The sequence below is a fragment of the Perissodus microlepis genome, chromosome 9, assembly GCF_051167445.1.
Source record: "Perissodus microlepis isolate ML-2025 ecotype Zambia chromosome 9, ASM5116744v1, whole genome shotgun sequence".
Taxonomy (NCBI): domain Eukaryota; kingdom Metazoa; phylum Chordata; class Actinopteri; order Cichliformes; family Cichlidae; genus Perissodus; species Perissodus microlepis.
Genome location: NC_140469.1, coordinates 28,421,596 through 28,442,190, shown reverse-complemented (window position 1 = coordinate 28,442,190; position 20,595 = coordinate 28,421,596). Strand labels below are relative to the sequence as shown.

The 20,595-nt window shown below is 39.9% G+C and overlaps 1 protein-coding gene and 1 pseudogene across 2 annotated transcripts in view; both read left to right on the top strand.

The window, feature by feature from the left end:
- The first annotated feature begins 3,498 nt into the window (after positions 1–3,498).
- The window catches only part of LOC146380697 (uncharacterized), an 18,139-nt pseudogene continuing 1,042 nt past the window's right edge, over positions 3,499–20,595 (top strand). Inside the window, exons 1-4 of the transcript XR_014801349.1 lie at positions 3,499–3,748; positions 6,831–6,936; positions 9,991–10,587; positions 19,845–20,441. The product of XR_014801349.1 is annotated as an uncharacterized LOC146380697 (transcript). The remainder of the gene's footprint in view (positions 3,749–6,830; positions 6,937–9,990; positions 10,588–19,844; positions 20,442–20,595) is intronic.
- LOC146380695 (uncharacterized) overlaps positions 18,562–20,595 on the top strand; it is a 24,871-nt gene continuing 22,837 nt past the window's right edge. Inside the window, exon 1 of the mRNA XM_084940136.1 lies at positions 18,562–18,881. The gene's annotated coding sequence lies outside the window, so the exon portion shown is untranslated. The remainder of the gene's footprint in view (positions 18,882–20,595) is intronic.

The following is a 20,595-nucleotide window of genomic DNA, read 5'->3' as shown; positions in this document are numbered from 1 at the left end:
ATCGGATGGCGTCACTGGAGGAAGCTCTTTGACAGTTACTTTATGGCATATGTTGGCAACAGGAGGAGATTCAAGGTGAGGTGGTGAGCAGCCTATGATGCTCCATCCTAGGTCTGTGCAGACTGCATAAGGTTCATTATCTCTTCCTAGGATGACCTGTCTTGGTGCTAGTGCCTGTGAGCAGTTATAACCTATTAGAAGACCAACTTCACAGTCTAAATGTGGCGGAATATCATCTGCTATTGCTTTGAGATGATTCCAATGCCTCGCCGTTTCACTGGTAGGAATGTGCCTTCGATTCACTGGTATGCAGTCTTTGGTATAGGCAGGAGGGAGATCAATGTGATTTGTGGAGGTATAGCCACGCACTCTGAGACCTGAGACTCTTTCACTGTGTGTTACTGTGTCCTTTCCGATCATGGTGGTTAGCTTTAGCCTTACAGGATAGGTCTTGGTTGTCAAGCTACGACTAACATCTTCATCAATAAACACAGTGTCACTCTGGGTGTCAAGCAGAGCATAGACAAGCCTTTCTATTCCTGGGTTGTTGGAAGAGGAAACCCAGACTGGCAAAATCATGGATGTAGTCGTAGATGTGTGCTCAGTCTCTGTATTGAGAGACAATCTCGTAACTGCTTCGTCTGTATTCTGATTAGGGGCTAACACAGGATTCATGTTGGAATATCTGTCGTCATGAAGGAAAGTTGGGTGTCGTCCCTTACAGATATCACATAAGTGTCTGTGGCGGCAGTCTTTAACATTATGGCCTGGTTTCAGACAACCATAGCAGAGTTTGTTTTCCCTTACATACTTTCTTTTCTCTTCCAGAGGCGTTCCTTTAAACTCTGGACAACTATGTAGGCGGTGTTTGTTATCATGACAGAATGTACAAGGGGGCTTTAAACTTGTCTTGGATGGTACATTCTTCTCATTCTCTGTAAGTGTCTGTGTATGAAGAACAGTAGATTTATTTTTCCTTTCTTTCAGATGATGTTTCTCTGCAGGTAAGTCTGATAAACGTAATGCATGGAGGGAAGTTACTGGGTTACAGGCAATCTCTGCTTCTAATGACATGAAGTTGACAAAGTCCTGAAAGGCTGGAAATTCCTGTCTGTCCTTCATAAACTGGGTCACCTTGCGGTTCCACCTTGAAGCTGCCCACTCAGGTAACTTTTGGACCAGCTTTTGGTTCTCTTCACAGTCATTCAGAATGTCCAGCCCTTTAATATGAGGCATGGCTTGCTGACATGCATGTAAGAAGTCGGCAAATGCTCTGAGTTGTTCTGCATCCTTTGAGTGGATCTTTGGCCAGCTAGCTAGTTTTTCTCTGAAAGCTCTCTGCAAGACGAATGGTTGACCGTACCTGCTATTAAGGCGATCCCATGCATCCTTATACGCTTCATCATCCTCCCTGTAAAAGATACCATCAAGTGTCTTTCGTGCAGGACCTCCCACATATCTTCTCAAGTAATGCAGTTTGTCAGCTGAACATATGTTCCTTTTATCTATGAGAGATATGAATGAAGATTTCCATTCAATGAACTGGATTGGGTCGCCGGTGAATACAGGTGGCTCTGGCATTGGAAGTCTGTTCATGGCTATGCTGTCTTGTACTGCTTGAGCTAAGTGGGACACATCTGTTTGTGGAGGTGAAGCTGGAAATTTTATGAGATGCTGAACTGGAGCCAGAGACACAGCTTGATGTGGGTGCATATGTTCCTGGTTCCTTAGTTTGCTGTTAGCAGAGCATAAGCTGCCCTCCTGCATTACGTCTTGGTTGTAAATTGACAATCTTGCTCGTGCTGCTCTTATATCCTTTTCAGCTCTTAGTCTTTCTAGTTCATGTTTTTGAGCTTCAAGATCCCTTTTCTGTTGCTCTACTAAGAGCTGGATCCTTTCTTTTTGTTTTCCTTCCGCCAATAACAACTCATATTCTGCTTCCTTTGCTGCTAATTCTGCTGCAGCATCTGCTCTTTTTACTGCGACAATGGAGTCTATAGTGTGTTGACTTGGAGGTGAAACTGTGGATCCATATATGGAATGAGCATAGTCTCTGTTAAGGAGCTCACGAAGGCGTTCTTTGACTGCTTCACTATCATAGTCTTCGTCTATGCCTGATATTCTTTCATATGCAATTTTAATAATGTCCTTTGTTACGGCCTCACATGCATCAACACGACGTCTCGTTTCACTGGATGGTGTGAGGTGATCTCTGATTTGTACATAAATGTCCGTAATATCATTCATGCATTTCTCTAAGATATCAATGAGAGCTGCGATTTCACTCTCTGGAATGTCTAGCTTTAGCTGATTTCTTGCCTTACGTGCCTGGATCTTCCATTGATCATAAAGGTGCATGAGCCGCTTCTCCCTTTTGTGTGCCTCCTCTCTCTGAAATGCAAGCATCTTCTCCGTGGGATTTCTTGGGCGATCAGATCTGCGAAGTTCCTCATCCTTGCTTGCTTGACAGATGTCTTTTATTTGATCTGAGCCTTCTGCTTCTGCAGTTAATATCTGAGATGCTTCCATTTTGAGCGAGTGTCACATTTAGACCATCACAATGAATCCCTCTTCTTTCATCATAGACTTTGGCAGTCAGGTGAAACTCGTGAGGCTAAGCTCTTACTGTAGCATCCCTGGCTGAATGATGGTCTCTTATACTGATGCTTCACAGAGGTTTTATTGGAAATGTTTTTATTGAAACATTCAGTGAAGACACCGTAAGAGCTAGGAGCAAAACAAAACCAGCAATATTAATACCATAACAACAAAGGAAACAAATTTCTCCTGCTCACATATAGCATATACATCAAATTTACATCACTCAATTCATTATATCACCTCACTAACTTACAACTATACATAAAGGTCATGGTCAAGGTTAACAACATAAACTCTATTAAACGACATTTTGATTGCATGTAACTTATTCCGTTAAAGGAAACATTAACAAACCTTGTGCCACTGTCAGCCAGGTACTAATTGGCAAAGGAAACGTACATATTTTTCACTTTAAGGCACACTATTTACCATATCCTAAAAGAAACGTTACTAACAGCCCTTTAACGGTTTTACGCCAGCTTCCTGTTTCAAAAATAAAAGCATGGATTTCAAAATAAAACCGAAGTACCTTTCAAACAAACATAAAAATATTTACCAAATTTAAAGGTCATTTACAATGGTGGATTATAACCTCCATTCAAATCATTCAAAAAAGAGAAGAAGAAACTGTAGAACATGTTATATTACACTGTGAGAAGGTAACTGATCCAAAACCTCAGTAACATAAAAATAAAACTGGATCTTATTGATTTACTGCAAAAGTACTGAAGAAGTGAAAGTTATCAGGCCTTATTCCAGTTTTTAAAAGAGAGAAAATTGTTGCTGGTCGACGTTCCAATTCACACTCCACACCAGTTGGTGGCGGTAATTCATCATTTTGTTGTTTGACAACCACAAATACAATAAACGATGTAAAGAAGAAGAAGAAGAAGGAGGAGGCGGAGCAAAGTGTAAACGTTCCAGGAGAAGAGGTTTTTGCACAGAGAGCTGTTTTTCATTCAAGAAGAATAAAGTAGTACCAACGCTTGGATCGATATCTGCATCGATCTGCCCACCCTTGTCTCCTGGATCGTAGCTGAGATCAGCGTGAACCACGTGGGTCTCTGCTCCCTGATCTGTTTCCTGTGTTTGGAAAGAGTTGCAGCTTCATCGCGGAGTTTCTCTCGGTTTGTGGGCTCATCTAAAGGTAAGCACCGAGCTAACTTTACCGTGAGTTCAGTTCATGTTGAGTTTAGCTCCTGAATGAGGTCTTCTGCTGCTCTCCTCGGTGTCTGTTCACAGTTTATTGTGAACACGTTGAGAGAAGAGTGAGAGAGTGTTTGGAGAAAAACACCAACTAATCATTAGCTCAGCATGCTGGGAGAAGTTGGAGCAGAAAAGTCTTTTCATTGTCCCTGCAGCTGTTTTTCTGCATGCACCAAACCTCTACAGCCTCATTTCTATTTGAAGTGATAACAGGAAATGGATGAGAGCGATCTGCTGCAGTATCAGGGTCACAATAAACTTTATTGTCCAGCTGCTGTGGATGAACACATGAGAGGAAGTGAAATGGCCTGTATTTGTATAGTGCTTAACTAGTCCCTAAGGACCCCAAAGCGCTTTACACATCCAGTCATCCACCCATTCATACACACATTCACACACTGGTGATGGCAAGCTACATTGTAGCCACAGCCTCCCTGGGGCGCACTGACAGAGGCAAGTGAACTCCTACAAGGTGTCATTTTAATGAGTCTGGCTGCTGTAAAGTGATGCACAGGAAGATGTTAACAAAAACTAATGAAACAGAGATGAAAGTAAACAGTGTTCATATTTGAAAGCACAGAGAATAAAAATATATTGCGCTGGTTAATGTGCAGGAGAGTGTGAAGAATGTAATAATGTCTTCCTGTGTCAAACACAGCTGCAGTCAAAGCAGGAAAGAAAGCTGGTTAAAACTGTTGAATGTGTGAGTTTAAAGGCCCCATCATTAAAGCACAGGTAGATCTGAGTATAATTACAATTCTTCATTCTGTGAAATGAATGTTCAGCATCGAGTGAATTCAGATGTTCTGTTCAGTTTTCTTTCTATAGTGAAAGTTCACAGCAACAGTCGTCTTAAAGGGCTTCATATTGTGATCCACTGTATGGTTTATGATGGAGACACTGAGTCTGGCTCAGCTGCTTTGTTGGGGTCTGTATGTTAAAGAGTCTGTTTACATGGTGGAGTAGAGCAGGGCGATATGACCAAAAATATTCGTCACGATATACATTTAAAAATTTGCGATAACGATATAACTGACGATATAATTGACACAAGACAAAATACTTTACAACTCCACAACTTTATTAGTGCAAAAAAAACCATCAATGTATTTTCACTTAAACAAGCAGCTGTTTTTTATGTGCATTAAAGTTATATAAAAATGTAACAGTGCAAATGCAAATTCCTTGCTGACAGTTTAACAAAAAGGCATTTCCAGTGGAAACTGGCCGACATATCCTCAGCATAACCATGTATAACAGCGGTCCCCAACCCCCGGGCCTCGGACCGGTACCGGTCCGTGAGTCGTTTGGTACTGGGCCGCGAGAGTTGAGGCTCAGGTGTGAAATGTACGGTTTTCAGCGTTATTTTGTTATCACAGCGGTCCCCAACCTTTTTTGCACCACGGACCGGTTTATGCCCGACAATATTTTCACGGACCGGCCTTTAAGGTGTCGCAGATAAATACAACAAAATAAAACTAGTACCGGTACTGAAAAAAAAGATTTATTCATAACACACGTGAAAAGACCCAGGAAAACCGAGTTAACGATAAAAACGATAACAAAATAACGCTGAAAACCGATAAAAAACCCTGAAAACCGTACATTTCACACCTGAGCCTCAACTCTCGCGGCCCGGTACCAAACGACTCACGGACCGAGGCCCGGGGGATGGGGACCACTGTGTTATCGTTTTTATCGTTAACTCGGTTTTCCTGGGTCTTTTCACGTGTGTTATGAATAAATCTTTTTTTTCAGTACCGGTACTAGTTTTATTTTGTTGTATTTATCCGCAACACCTTAAAGGCCGGTCCGTGAAAATATTGTCGGGCATAAACCGGTCCGTGGTGCAAAAAAGGTTGGGGACCGCTGATGTATAACATCCACAAAACTTAAGGAGGTTATATACACACAATACGGTAATATCACGTTGAAGCACAGTACGTATCACTCCGCGAGGCTCCTGCCTACGATAGCCGTAATGCTCTGTATTTTAGCAAAGTCGTACTGAAACATTTGACAGATTTTCGAGCGCCGTGTACGTAAAATTGTTTCCAGGTCAGTAAACACAACCAGAATTCATACATAAGGCACACGGGGTTATAAGGGGCACTGTCGATTTTCAGAAAATAAAAGGATTGATTTTAAGTGTGCCGTATTATCCAAACAACACGGTAATAACGACGGCCCGCTAGCATGCTCTACCAAAAATAGTGCTTTGTTGTGTATCTGACGGACGAAAGCTAAACCAGTTCCACGCCACTGAAGTTGCAGCATTTTTACAAACCAGTTCTGTTTCATACGTTTCATTTAACGATCCACTTTCGCTCTTCTCATTCGCTGCCATGCTTTTTCCGCCATGTGCGTATGAAAACAAAGCCACTGCGCATGCGCGTTTTACCCACATTCTATCGTGATGTTTCACTTCCTTATCGTTGCCCAACATTATACCGGTACTACCGTGAACGGTATGATATGGCCCAGCCCTATGGTGGTGGGACTGAATGTGTGGAAAGTGTGGGGTGGGGGAGTAACAGGTCTGTCCCTGTTTGTGGAAACCACAGGAGGAGCTGTTCAGGCTGTTGCTGGGTGTGAATTGTTGATGGAGTCTTTAAACTTGTAGTTGCTGTTTTCCAGACTGAAGCAGAGTCGTTAGCTGAAAACTGGTTTTAGAGGTTCATTCAGGACACCTTCTCAGGCTCTTACAGCCTTACCTGTATCATAACAAAGTGTATAAACCCCAATCCACCTTTAACATGGTCCTTCTCCCAAACCTTCAAATAGGACTTTCTGGCCCTGTCATAGTAAAGGGCTGCTTAGAATATTAGAGCCAATGTCACAAAGTTCCTCCTGAAGTATAAGTGAGTGAGAGAGTTTCCTCACTTTGCAGCACAACACGTCTCACAAGATTTCTACAAGCAATCAGAGTGAAATTTGTACTTTGTGTTGTCAGATGAACATATGAGACACTTTGACTCTTCAGTGCAGTGTGGAGCCTAACAAAGATCTGTTTTGTGTCCCAGCTGATCAGCAGGAGGAGAAGAGTCTGACGGAGCAGCAGAGGAACATTTTCAGCCATCTGGACTCAGCTGAGTCAATACAGAGGAAACAATGAGCTCAACACAGAAGGTGAGGAAAATATCACAGTTTCATCTGTTCTGACCGGCTGGGGTGAAACAGGGAAGACAGGATAAAAGACATGCTGTGGAAGTACATTATTATTATTATTATTATCATTATTGCCAGCTGAACTCTGTAGAGTGGGAAATTATAATGAAACTCTTCATTATAATTTGTAGATTCAAGCTGTTCTTCATATTTTTGGCCAGCAGATGTCACCAAATAGGACTGTGTTGAAATGCTTTGAGGAACAGTGATGGGAATAACGGCATTACAAGTAACAATCGCATGAGTGCTTAGTGTTTGACTGAGGAAGAATAAAGTAGTTGTGGTAAGCCAATCACATGACCACTTAAAGACAAAGCAACAAGGTGATATATACCAGTTTATAAATTGTGTTGATAGGCCACGTAAAACCAGAGTCATTATAAACAATATATACGCGGCGTTTTTTCCTCAATAGTTTCGTCACGTTTACTGTCTAAGGACAGCGCAGCGAGTCTCTGCTTATGAGGAGAAAAACAAACAAAAAAAGGGAAGTTTTAAGAGTGACAGAGAGAGAGAGAGAGAGAGGCAGCAGAAAAAGAGAGATGTTTGTAGTGTGTAGTTAATGTGTTGCCTTGTGTAGTTAGTGTGTAGTGTTGTGGATAGTTTTGTGTTGTGTGTCTGAACAATGAGGCGACTGCTGTCTCCAGGTAGAAACAGGAGTGATACACCTGCTGCTGTCAGACCTGCAGGTATCAGGCTGTGATGTTCTCCTTTATAGTGGACAGAAATTTATTTTTTGGAGTGGCACAAATAATTTGTGTGGCATCTTATTGAATGCAGAACAGCCAATTGTTCTGTAAATAGTTTGAAATGGTTATTTTTAAAAAAGGGTAAAAAGTAAATGGATGTGAATAACTTTGTTGTTTGCAAAACTTTTGCATATGATTTTAAAATTGATGATTTATATTTGCATTTAAAGTTATGAAATATGATTCATTAAACATGTTTGTGGTTGTTACAGTAAAAAAAAATCACTTTTTCTACTCTGATTTTATATTTTTTGTCTGATTTTAGATCAGTTGTGTTAATACAGTACGTCAAAATGAAAACATAACTGTAAATTCAGACACGTGAGGTTGTGCTGAAAAGGATGATACCAAACAAGGCAAAGTAAATAGTTTTAAAAGGTGAAATGTGGAGGGAAAATCAAAAGTAGTTCAAAATGGCCAATTATACCCTGGACCCCAGAGGGATAAACGTTTTTTTGTTTGTTTTTTAAGTAACGCAATAGTTACTTTTCAAGTAATTAATTACTATTAGAATATTGTAACTCAGTTACTAACTCAGTTACTTTTTTGAAGTAGTAACTAGTAACTATAATTGAATTACTTTTTCAAACTTGCCCAACACTGGTGAGTAATGAATAGGACTGGGTATTGTCACTGATTTCTAGATTTGAGGATTTGGGAAATTTTGCCTCAGATAGTCAGAAATATTATAATTCAGATCATGCATCAGTACATTTCCATTTTTTTATATCTATAAAAACAAAGCTGACACTTGTGAGACTTTATGAAAGGTGTAAGCATCACAGCAGATGCCTTTGTGTCAAAGTAACTGACGATAAAACACAGAGAAACCTGAAGGTGATTTTCCTCGCCTGGGATTTTATAAAAATATTCTGCAGTACATCAAAAACGAAAGAAAACCATATGAACATTACCTGATGCTGCTGAAGTGAAGCAGAGCAAAGTTACAGAGGTTTTATTAGAGACACAGCTAAGTGTTTTGCAGTTTTGTCAGCGTGGGGAAAGGAGTCACAGCTCACAATTGTTAGGTTTTTGCTAGCAGCCCTTGCTGACTCAGAGACTTATTCCGTGAACAAAGGGAGACAAACGGAGATCGATCGGTTTTAACTTTTGCAAGTGAAGCACAGTCGGAATCTCACAGCTGCAAACTCTCTATTATAATGGAATACATTAGAAAATTATACATATTTATTATAGGAAAGAGGAAATATAAAAAAGTATAGAGCTGGTAAACATTTATTACTATTCTGAGTGTGTTAGTATGCTGGCATTAATATTTGTGTACAAGCAGGAGAGATGGACATGATTTTAGGCTACGTTCACACTGCAGGCGAAAGCGCATCAAATCTGATTTTTTTTGGCCCTATGCGACCCATATCCGATCATGGTTTGACAGTGTGAACGGCACAAATCCTATATTTTTAAGTCCAATCTGGGTCACTTTCGTATGTGGTACTGAATCCGATACATATCTGATGTTGTAGAAAGCGACTGCTGTTTGAATGGTCATGTCGCATTAAATCCGTCTTTTACGTCACTGACACAAGACAGACGCCGATTCTCAATGCCAGAGAAGCGCCCAAGAAGACATTGCGAACGCTTCCTGGCCATCCAGTGTAGATGTTAGCGAAACTGATGGGAAGACAACGTGAACATTTTATTTGTACTGTGTAATCTGCAGCTTCTGACAGAAATCTGCAACTATCCTTTGCTGTTTTAGAGAGGGGCTTCAATAAGGATAATTAATAGGCCATATGTAAATAACAAAATAACTTTATGACTTAAAGCAAAATTGGGAAACGTAAAGTCCAAAACAAGTCTTTACATTAAGGGCCATCAGTCAAACAATACTGGTCTGGGTCTAAACGGAGCGTGTTGTGTGTGACGTCTTCTTTTGCGCATGTCGGCCCATTTGAGGGCCGTGTACCATTCACACTAGAGCGCGTTTGCTGTCACATTTTATTTGTAGTGTAAACAACCAGACAAAAAAAATTTGATTAGATCAAAACATCGGAATTAAGCATTAAGACTTGCAGTGTGAACATAGCCTTAGAGTGTTTGAACAGTCATTATTATTTTTTTAACACCAGGTTGGATGTAATGTGTTTCTACTACCAGCAGGTGGGGATAAGAGACCTTTAAGGTGTTTGGTGCCACACTCCACCTTCATGTTTAAAACTACTGTTAATGGAGGGAGTTTGAAGGTTGAGTTTGTTCCACGACTGCATTTCACTCACTGCCTCTGTTTGTATCTCTGTCACTGCAGGACCAACATGGAGCGAGAAGTCAGCGCTCTCAGGAGGCCGACAAACCTCACAGAAGAAAGAGAGAGAAAAAACACACCTGTGACGAGTGTGGGAAGGGTTTTACTTTTAAGGCATTCCTAAAACGTCATCAGGTCATCCACACTGGAGAGAGACCGTTCAGCTGTGACTTGTGTGGAAAGTCTTTTTCCTCCGTGGGTTCCCTAAAAACACACCAACTCATCCACAGTGGAGTTAAAGCGTACAGCTGTGATCAGTGTGGCAGAGCTTTTAATCGCAGTAACGGCTTACAGAGGCATCTAGTTACCCACTCCGGAGTTAAGGCATACAGCTGTGACATCTGTGGAAAAACTTTCAGCCAGAGTGGAAGCCGAAATGCACATCTACGCATTCACACCAGAGAAGATGTGTACTGCTGTGGTCAGTGTGGCAAACACTTTGCTAAAGACACACACTTACAACGCCACATGTTTACCCACACTGAGGAGAGACCTTGTAAATGTGACCTGTGTGAAAAGACTTTCAAAACTCCATATTACCTGAAACTACACCAACAGATCCACACCAGAAAGAGACTCTACAAGTGCAGTTACTGTGAGGTATGTATTTATATTGTTATCTTGTCATTTTAGCCTGACTGTTTGGAACAACTCTGCTCATTAAACTGTGTTAGCATGTTAGCAATTCTACTGCATGGAAAAGCAGCTCTGAGTGATTATTCAGATTTTCATTTCAGTTATGATTTTTGTTTACACTATTGTGAAAAACGAAATGTGCTGAACACTGATATGATTCTGTTATTTAATGTTCAGGCAGTGATATTATTTCTGCATAAATGGTTTACAAAGTTGTATTGTTACGTAATGGTATTGTAGTATTTTAGCATTAGTATCATTGCTTCCTTATAACTTTAGTACTTTCAGACATTAGTGTTAAAATACTCATTTAGTATTATAATTGCAGTGTCATGGGGGTAGTAGTGTTTTTCTTGTCTTGGTCAGCTGAGTGTTTTAACTGCACAGTTACAGTGTTATTAATGCAGTATTAAATTAGTATTGTTGGAGTGTTACATTAGTAATTTAGTACTGTGTTGGTACCCTTCAAATATTTGCATGGTAGTAAGTCAGATGTTATTGTAACATGAAATAAGTATTACTGTAGTATTATGGTGGTAGTATTGTAGTTATTGCAGCCCAGTAAACTGAGTGTGTTAACTGAAACAGTAAAATGTAATTGGTCATCTGCAGAGATGCTCTTTATTTTAGGCGACGTTCAGGATAAAAATGTTGAAGGACTGACTTACACTGTCTTTGTGTCTTTGTTTAGAAGCAGAGCGACACAGATGGATCCAGTTCTCAACCCTGTCATCGCTGTGGTGGTGGGAAAGAGTTTCGTTGTGACCTTTGTGGAAAAACTTTCAATTGGCAAGTCTCCCTAAAAAAACATCAACGTAAACACACTGGAGACAAACTGAAATACTGCAAAGAATGTGGGAGAAGCTTCACCACATCACGTGACTTAAAAAACCATGAACTCATTCACAGTGGGGTGAAAAAGCACATTTGTGATCAGTGTGGGTCATCCTTCACTACTTCAAGTCACCTTAAATCACACAAACGAGTCCACACAGGAGAGAAACCGTACAAGTGCAGACACTGTGACAAAAGCTTCTCACGATCAGGTCATTGTAAACTTCATGAACGTGCACACATGGAAGGAAACTACAGCTGTGACCAGTGTGACAAGAGCTTCAGGAATCTCAGTTCATACTCTGAACACAAACGATCCCACGTTACTAATAAACTGTTTCACTGTTTCCAATGTGCCCAAACATTCACTTCATTGTCTGCTCTGTGCAAACATCAATGTGATCACTCAGGGCTGAAATCACTCCAATCACAGTGAATCTGAAGAGACAGAAAGATCCTCTTCTGGTTTCAGTGTCAGACTTTAAACTCTTGAGATCAGACTCCAGAGTTCAGGTGAAATCTCCTGTAAAAATCTGATGAGGCAACTGTGAATGAAAATGTTCCAGTAGTTACATTTTAACCCCCAGGGGTCGATGGACGCGTCGGCGTGTCAAAATCACATGCCCAGTTTAAGATGCAACAATAAAGGTGCAGCGACCCAGAGTCTCTATTTCAACTTAGGTTGAAAGTGTGGACTCAAACTTTATACCAGTTTTTAAAATGATAGGCCACGTAAAAACAGAGTGATGATTAAAAAAAAAAATATGCGCAATGTTTGGGTTTTTCCTGAATAAAACAGTGTTATTTACAGCAGGAAGAAATGGTATGAACTTTTAGGGTTTTTTTTTATAACATGTACATACTGGACTGGACATACTCACAGATATACTATGTAATCATATATACTCGTATACAACACACACACACACACACACACACACACACACACACACACACACACACACACACTCTGAAGTGTTTATATAATGGAATCACTGTGAAAAGCATCTAACCTACATGTTTAAAACCACAAGACCAACATATTTAGGTCAAATATTATCTACAATTATATTAATGGTGTTTGCACGACTTGTTGTATGAACACATGTTGATCAATAACATGAGATAATTGGGATCAACGAGTAACCTTTGTGCTATGGCCAACGATGATAAGTGCAAACATGGAACTAATTCAACTTTCTCTTTCTCTCTGCTCATCTTTATTGCCTCATGTTGTGTCCAGTGTTTCCAAAGCCTATTTGGTAAAGAAACCTGGCCTGCGGGGGATGCATCTGGGATTGTTTTTCTCGCCTCAGCTGCCAGAAAGCGAGAAAACCATTTTCTTATCATAGATAGTAATCTACTTCTGGCACACACACTTAAAAAATGGTCAAAAGGATTAACTGTCAAATGCCGTTTTGCAGACTCACTTTGGCCATAAAACTGACAAAGGGACAGAATTAAAAATAATGGATTCTCGGACTGGCACTCAGAAAGTCATGAAATAGTGCCATAAAGTTAGCGGAAAAAAAGACAGTTATGTAACATAAGTGTAAGATTAAAAGAAGCAAAGCACAAGTATGATTAACAACTGATGGAAAATATTGATGAGCATATCACATTGATAATTGGGTTTATAGGACATTTTTGAATTTGAAACTTTACTTATGAGGTAAAAACTTCATATCGACCTTGAGAGAACAAAGGATGAAAGGGTACCCAACGGCAGGAGGAGGTTGATATTCCCCGGGTTGCTATTTTTCGTGTCGGTCATGTTGTGGGTCTCTGCTGTTTGTGCTTAAATGCATTTCACCACAGGGTTTGCTTTGCTTTCTGCCATGTAAATGTCTCGCTATACTCTGTATGTATTTTCTTGCTGTTCATATGATTTTGTGTATTAAACTCAGTTCCAAGAATTCTAAACTTTTGTTCAAAGGTTCTTTTTGAGTGCCCTGATTTTATCTGGATGCAAAGTGTACAGAAAGTTTTACATAATCCAAAGTGATATTTTTTCTATGGGCCCTCAAATTCCTCATGGCACCCCTGGGTAGAGTTAACCTTAAAGGTGTGTTCGAGAGCATATAATGCTTATGTAATCAGTACAGAACATGTGCTGTTTTTCTTATTATTGCAGGGTTGGCAACCAAAGTAAAACTTTCTGGTACAACGCTGCGCCCTGGTGGGTAAGGTTTTAATTACAAAATAGTTTTAGTTACTAAATGTTGAAGTAGAAAGGATAGACACAGTATCCTGTCATGTCAGTGCTATTATAAGACGTTGTGGGTTTACTTGCATTAAACATTTAAACAAGTATCTCTGTGCTTCTAAAGCACTTGATACATTTCAGCTCCACAGAAACACGAACCGCAGCACAACATGCATCTTTGCCAGCAGCCATTTGATAGCAGGAAGCTTCAGCTGTGACTAACCTCTAAAGCAGTCTTTCTAAATCATCTATGATGCAGTTTTCTTTTTAATACTGCTTTTAGGTTCAGTCAGGAAAGATATCTGGTGTGAAAATACTTCTGAATCAAGCGTGTGAATAAAGGAACAATAGTTGTTTTTGTATTTAATACTGCAAGTGTTTTATCTTTATTTTAGATTTTTTCTTTCATGAAGTAGCCTCAGGTCACAGGATGGAATAGATGGGTGTAACTTTATGTTTTTAATCATTCTTGCACGGGTTGCTGTGTTTTATCATTTTTCATCATCTTTTAATAATGTACAGTGTTTTGTTCTTATGGTTTTATTGCATGCTTTTACTGTACTTTTTGTTGAATTGTCCCAGAGAGATTCCTCACCCTCCTCCTCATCCCTAATTGGACACATGCCCTGACAGATCACAGGGTACTGCAATTAATCAGGGCTCCCTTTTTGGCCGTGAAAGGCCAATGAGTGCCTGGCAGGACAGAGACGGGGCAAAAAAAAAAAGAAAGGAAGGAAATGTGAGTATTCTTTCTACTCTCCTCCTCATAACGTTTATACTGGAGTTGACTACTTTCTTATATCGGAAGCCTTAGCAAATAATTCTGTAAATTCAAGTATTGGTAATATAGTAATCTCAGAACATGTGCCAATTTTTCCTATTTCTTTGAAATATTTTGCAGACACCTCGAATCTGCAGGTGGCATTTAAATGTGGCCTTAATTAAAGACCTGGAGGCAGAGTTAACAGCTCTTGAGGCAGTACATTCTCATACAAAAGACGGAGTTATATTGAATAAAATTGATAATGTTAAATATAAGTTGAATGGCCTGTATAACAAAAAGACAAAATATTCTTTATTTCGTATAAATCAAGCATATTGGGAAATGGGAGAAAAGCCGAGCCATTTATTAGCATATGGTCTTAAAAAGACAGTATGAACCACATCCCAGGCATACGACAATCGAAAGGGGTTATTTCAACTTCTACCAGACAGATAAATGATGGATTCAGGGCCTTTTACAACAATCTTTACTCTACACAAGGTAGTTTCGATGAACAGCAATTTGAAGCATTCTTTACTGATCTAAATCTGCCACTGCTTTCTATTACTGATCAGCAGATTGCAGAGGCTCCAATTACAGTAGAGGAGATTACCCACACAATTAACAGTATGTCACTTAATAAGGCTCCAGGATTAGACGGGTTAACGTTGGATTTCTATAGAGCATTGGAGGATATGTTGAGTCCCCATGCTGTTCGATGTTTATAATGAGGCGTTTAAAGTGGGTTCATTACCTCAGTTAATGCACTCTGGACTTATAACCTTTATCCCTAAAACTGTGAAAGATCCTCTAGACCCAAGTGGTTACCGTCCCATATCTTTGCATACAAAGATACATGCAGAGCAATCTGGTTTTGTTCTGAACCGGTATGGTTCAGATAATATTAGGCGGCTGGTCAATTTACCAAATTACGTATCCTACAGTTGCCTTATCGCTGGATGCTTCTAAAGCCTTTGATTGTGTCGAGTGGGAAGATCTGTTTAAGACATAAGAAAAATTTGGTTTTAGTGACAATTTTATTAGGTGGATAAAAACATTATATGATTCGCCTTCAGCACGCGTATTGACAAACGGATTTATATCTAATCTCTTCTGTCCCCTTTGCCCCAGGCTGTTTGTAATTGCTATAGAGCCTTTTGCACAAAAACGAAGAAATAACGTAAACATATTTGGGATTTCGATGGGTAAAATCAACATAAACATCTACAAAATGCAGATGATATGTTGTTACTTATGACGCAGCCTGGGAAGTCTATTCCATCCCTATTACAATGTATAGAAAGTTTTACATCACTTTCAGGGTATCATGTTAATTGGGATATATGCAATGCCTATGTCAGGACACTGCCCTCATAGTATATTTAAACAATTTCGATGGTCCGTGAATGGTCTGAGGTATTTGGGGAAACAAATTACTTCGGAATATACTAATATGCAGGGGCGGTCGTAGTCTGTTTGTTGCCCTGAGCGAGTATATTAGTGCTATTTCTTAAATTTGTCAAATCTGTAACATAATGTATTGTTTGGAGTTTAGTCTGTTACTGTTACTATTTTTTTTTTAATTTCTTCTTGGAGCAACTGTAACCCACATAATTTACTTAGGGATTAATAAAGTATTCTGATTATTTCAGGATACATGACCTGCCATTATCCAATGACACATTTGCTTACCTGTATCTTTTGCTCGTTTGTCCTCCTCTTCTTTTCTCTTTTTCTAAACTGAGCACCTGATGGCTTTGAACTTTTCTTGTCCATCTTCCATTAGTATTTAATTTTGCACTCCAGTATGAACACCCATCCCCCAACCCGAGGATCACCACAACATAACCTAATAGACCTACACCTTAGTTCATAGTTTTTTTTCTGGGATTTTGTACAACCCACGATTCAAATCATGAATACATGATGGGCTTGGATTGACAACATTATGAATGAAATGTGCTCTATTTGGGAGCTGCCGGCCCCTCCCCTTTTGACGGGTTGTGTGTGAGACTTTAAATCATCAAAATATAAAATATAAATTTTAAATTGTTATTGATCCTTTTACCCCTAGTCCTAAAGTGTAGATTTATTTTCTTACTCTTCTTATATTTATTGTTTGTTTACTTGCACTGCTGTAACTGGAGCCTCGTCGTCTCGTCTATATATTTGAATGATACGGTTATCACCCAGTTAGCTCATAGCATTTCTCAACAGTTCTGCCTCCTTTTCGACTATCGGGACATTTAAACAAAATAAATAATCCGTATACAAACAAATTCATGCTTTTATCCTCAACAGAGAGCGTTCTCCGATTGAACAACAGCGCCGTAAAATAAGAAGAATGGCGCCTAATTACAGAGTTAATAATACAGACTTTGTAATATGTCACGTGTAGATTCATCAGCCAGATGAAGTGTTTCCTGACAACTGACAGTGATAGTGGACATCATCATCACTATTCCAACAATCCTCTCCACACAGACAAGCATAAACACACTCGACTATCACTAAATCAAGTTTAACACACGTTTGTAATGACGCTAATTCAGTTTACAATAGGGTTCATTCGCTCGGTCAGCAGGTGGCAGTGTCCTCGTACACTAGGGAGTAAACTGCCATTAAACGAACAGAAGAAGAAGAAGAAAACCCCCTGCGCATGAGCGGTAGGGATCGGGGAGTCCTGATCCGTAACTATCTTTTAATTTTTCGTTTTTGTCTACATTGTATTGAAATGTTTCATTATTGGAAACATTTTAAGAGATTCTTATTATTCTTAACATCTTAACAGATACTCTGACCCGTAACTATCGTAAAACGCTTTGACCGGAAGTAGACACCTTTCGCGCATGCGGGGTACCGATTCGGTTTCCGGTACGGATTGGGTAGTGACAGAGGTGCACAGAGAGAGCTGCTTTTTAATTCAAAGAGACTACAGTAGTACCAACGTTTGGATCGATATCTGCATCGATCTGCCCACCCTTGTCTCCTGGATCGTAGCTGAGATCAGCGTGAACCACGTGGGTCTCTGCTCCCTGATCCGTTTCCTGTGTTTGGAAAGAGTTCCAGCTTCATCGCGGAGTTTCTCTCGGTTTGTGGGCTCATCTAAAGGTAAGCACCGAGCTAACTTTACTGTGAGTTCAGTTCATGTTGAGTTTAGCTCCTGAATGAGGTCTTCTGCTGCTCTCCTCGGTGTCTGTTCACAGTTTATTGTGAACACGTTGAGAGAAGAGTGAGAGAGTGTTTGGAGAAAAACACCAACTAATCATTAGCTCAGCATGCTGGGAGAAGTTGGAGCAGAAAAGTCTTTTCATTGTCCCTGCAGCTGTTTTTCTGCCTGCACCAAACCTCTACAGCCTCATTTCTATTTGAAGTGATAACAGGAAATGGATGAGAGCGATCTGCTGCAGTATCAGGGTCACAATAAACTTTATTGTCCAGCTGCTGTGGATGAACACATGAGAGGAAGTGAACTCCTACAAAGTCTCATTTTAATGAGTCTGGCTGCTGTAAAGTGATGCACAGGAAGATGTTAACAAAAACTAATGAAACAGAGATGAAAGTAAACAGTGTTCATATTTGAAAGCACAGAGAATAAAAATATATTGTGGTGGTTAATGTGCAGCTCTTGGTGATTTGGTAGAAAAAAAAATTAATCATGTTTTGGTTTGAATGTTGGGTTTTATTTTATTTTATCTACAGAAGTTTTTCCCACCTGTGATCGTTCGGATTGATTTGTTGTGTTGACTTGAATCATGTGAAGGTTTAAAGCTGCACTTCCCCCAAAAAGAATAAAGTATAATCGTGAAGAATGTAATAATGTCTTCCTGTGTCAAACACAGCTGCAGTCAAAGCCAGGAAGGAAAGCACTGAAACCACTGATCAAAGCTCATTAATCAAAGACCGCTGATCAATGGCCATGAGTACCATTCACAAAGAGTTGGGGAGTCGCTGCAATCACAGCATTTGATCAAAGAGCTTTGATCAAATGCTGTTCTACGCATTCTTTTGCGCATGCGGGCCGCTTTGAACGTTCACACTAGAGAGCGTTTGCTGTCGCATTTTATTTGTAGTGTGAACAAGCAGATAAAAAAATCGGATTTGATCAAAAAATCGGAATTGAGCATTAAGACCTGCAGTGTGAACGTAGCCTGAGCCAATGTCACAAAGTTCCTCCTGAAGTATAAGTGAGTGAGAGAGTTTCCTCACTTTGCAGCACAACACGTCTCACAAGATTTCTACAAGCAATCAGAGTGAAATTTGTACTTTGTGTTGTCAGATGAACATATGAGACACTTTGACTCTTCAGTGCAGTGTGGAGCCTAACAAAGATCTGTTTTGTGTCCCAGCTGATCAGCAGGAGGAGAAGAGTCTGACGGAGCAGCAGAGGAACATTTTCAGCCATCTGGACTCAGCTGAGTCACTACAGAGGAAACAATGAGCTCAACACAGAAGGTGAGGAAAATATCACAGTTTCACCAAATAATCAGTCACGTCTAAAACTCTTATACTCCCAACCTGTTATATGACTGTGATGTATTTTATTATATATACAATCACTTCACTAAATAATCTGCCTCAGATTGTTTTGCAGCATCTTTCAGTTTATGAAAAAAACATAATGTCACATGTACAGACCTAATATCTGATTTCAACACATGAGGACTTACATGTAAACTTTAATCTCCAGTTGATCAAATCCCACTGAGCAGTCCTTCCCTTTAAATCTAACCTCTCTTCTTCCTCTCCTGTCCTGTGTGTCTTATCTTTCTCCATCTCTGAGTGAAGTTAGCCCTCTTTCTTTTCTCTCTCTGTGATGTACTGCAGCCGAACCTACAACAGCAGCTAGCAACACACTGAGAAAAATTGCACACAATGTTGAATAAATTAGAAAAAACATAAAAATATATGATAGGAAATGGGAAGTATAAAAGTATTCACTTGGTAAACGTGTATTACTATTCTGTGTGTGTTAGTATGGAGGGATTAATATTTGTGTACAAGCAGCAGGGATGGGCATGATTTTAGTGTTTAAACAGACATGAATTATTTTTAACACCAGGTTGGATGTAATGTGTTAGAACTACCAGCAGGTGGGGATAAGAGACCTTTAAGGTGTTTGGTGCCACACTCCACCTTCAGGTTTAAAACTAGTGTTAATGGTACGGAGCCCCGCAAGGGACATGGGAGAAAAATATTGAGATGAACAAACGTTTTCCAAGAACTTGCAAAATAGACTGCATCCTTCACAGGTTGCATTTGAAGGCTTTTGCAAAATCTCGCAAAAGTTCATCTTTATTATTTTTTTTCCTCTCGTGTCCCTTGCAGGGCTCCATACTATGTTGGGAATTTCAAGGTTCAGTTTGTTCCACGACTGCATTTCAGTCACTGCCTCTGTTTGTATCTCTGTCACTGCAGGACCAACATGGAGCGAGAAGTCAGCGCTCTCAGGAGGCCGACAACCCTCACAGAAGAAAGAGAGAGAAAACATACACCTGTGACGAGTGTGGGAAGGATTTTACTTTGAAGGCTAATCTAAAACAGCATCAGGTCATCCACACTGGAGAGAAACCGTTCAGCTGTGATTTGTGTGGAAAGTCTTTTTCCTGGAAGGATACTCTAAAAAGACACCAACTCATCCACAGTGGAGTTAAAGCTTACAGCTGTGATCAGTGTGGCAGAGCTTTTACTCACAGTAGCACCTTACAGAGGCATCTAGTTACCCACTCTGGAATTAAGGCATACAGCTGTGACATTTGTGGAAAAGCTTTCAGCCAAATAGGGCACCGAAATAGACACCTACGCATTCACACCAGACATGTTGTGTACTGGTGTGATCAGTGTGGCAAACAATTTACAACAGACTCAAGCTTGCAACAACACATGTTTACCCACACTGAGGAGAAACCTTATAAATGTGACCTGTGTGAGAAGACTTTTAAATCTCCACGTTACCTGAGACTACACAAACAGATCCACACCAGAAAGAGACTCTACAAGTGCAGTTACTGTGAGGTATGTATTTATATTTCTATCTTGTCATTTTAGCCTGACTGTTTGGAACAACTCTGCTCATTAAACTGTGTTAGCATGTTAGCAATTCTACTGCATGGAAAAGCAGCTCTGAGTGATTATTGTACTTTTGGACATTCATATTAAAATACTTATT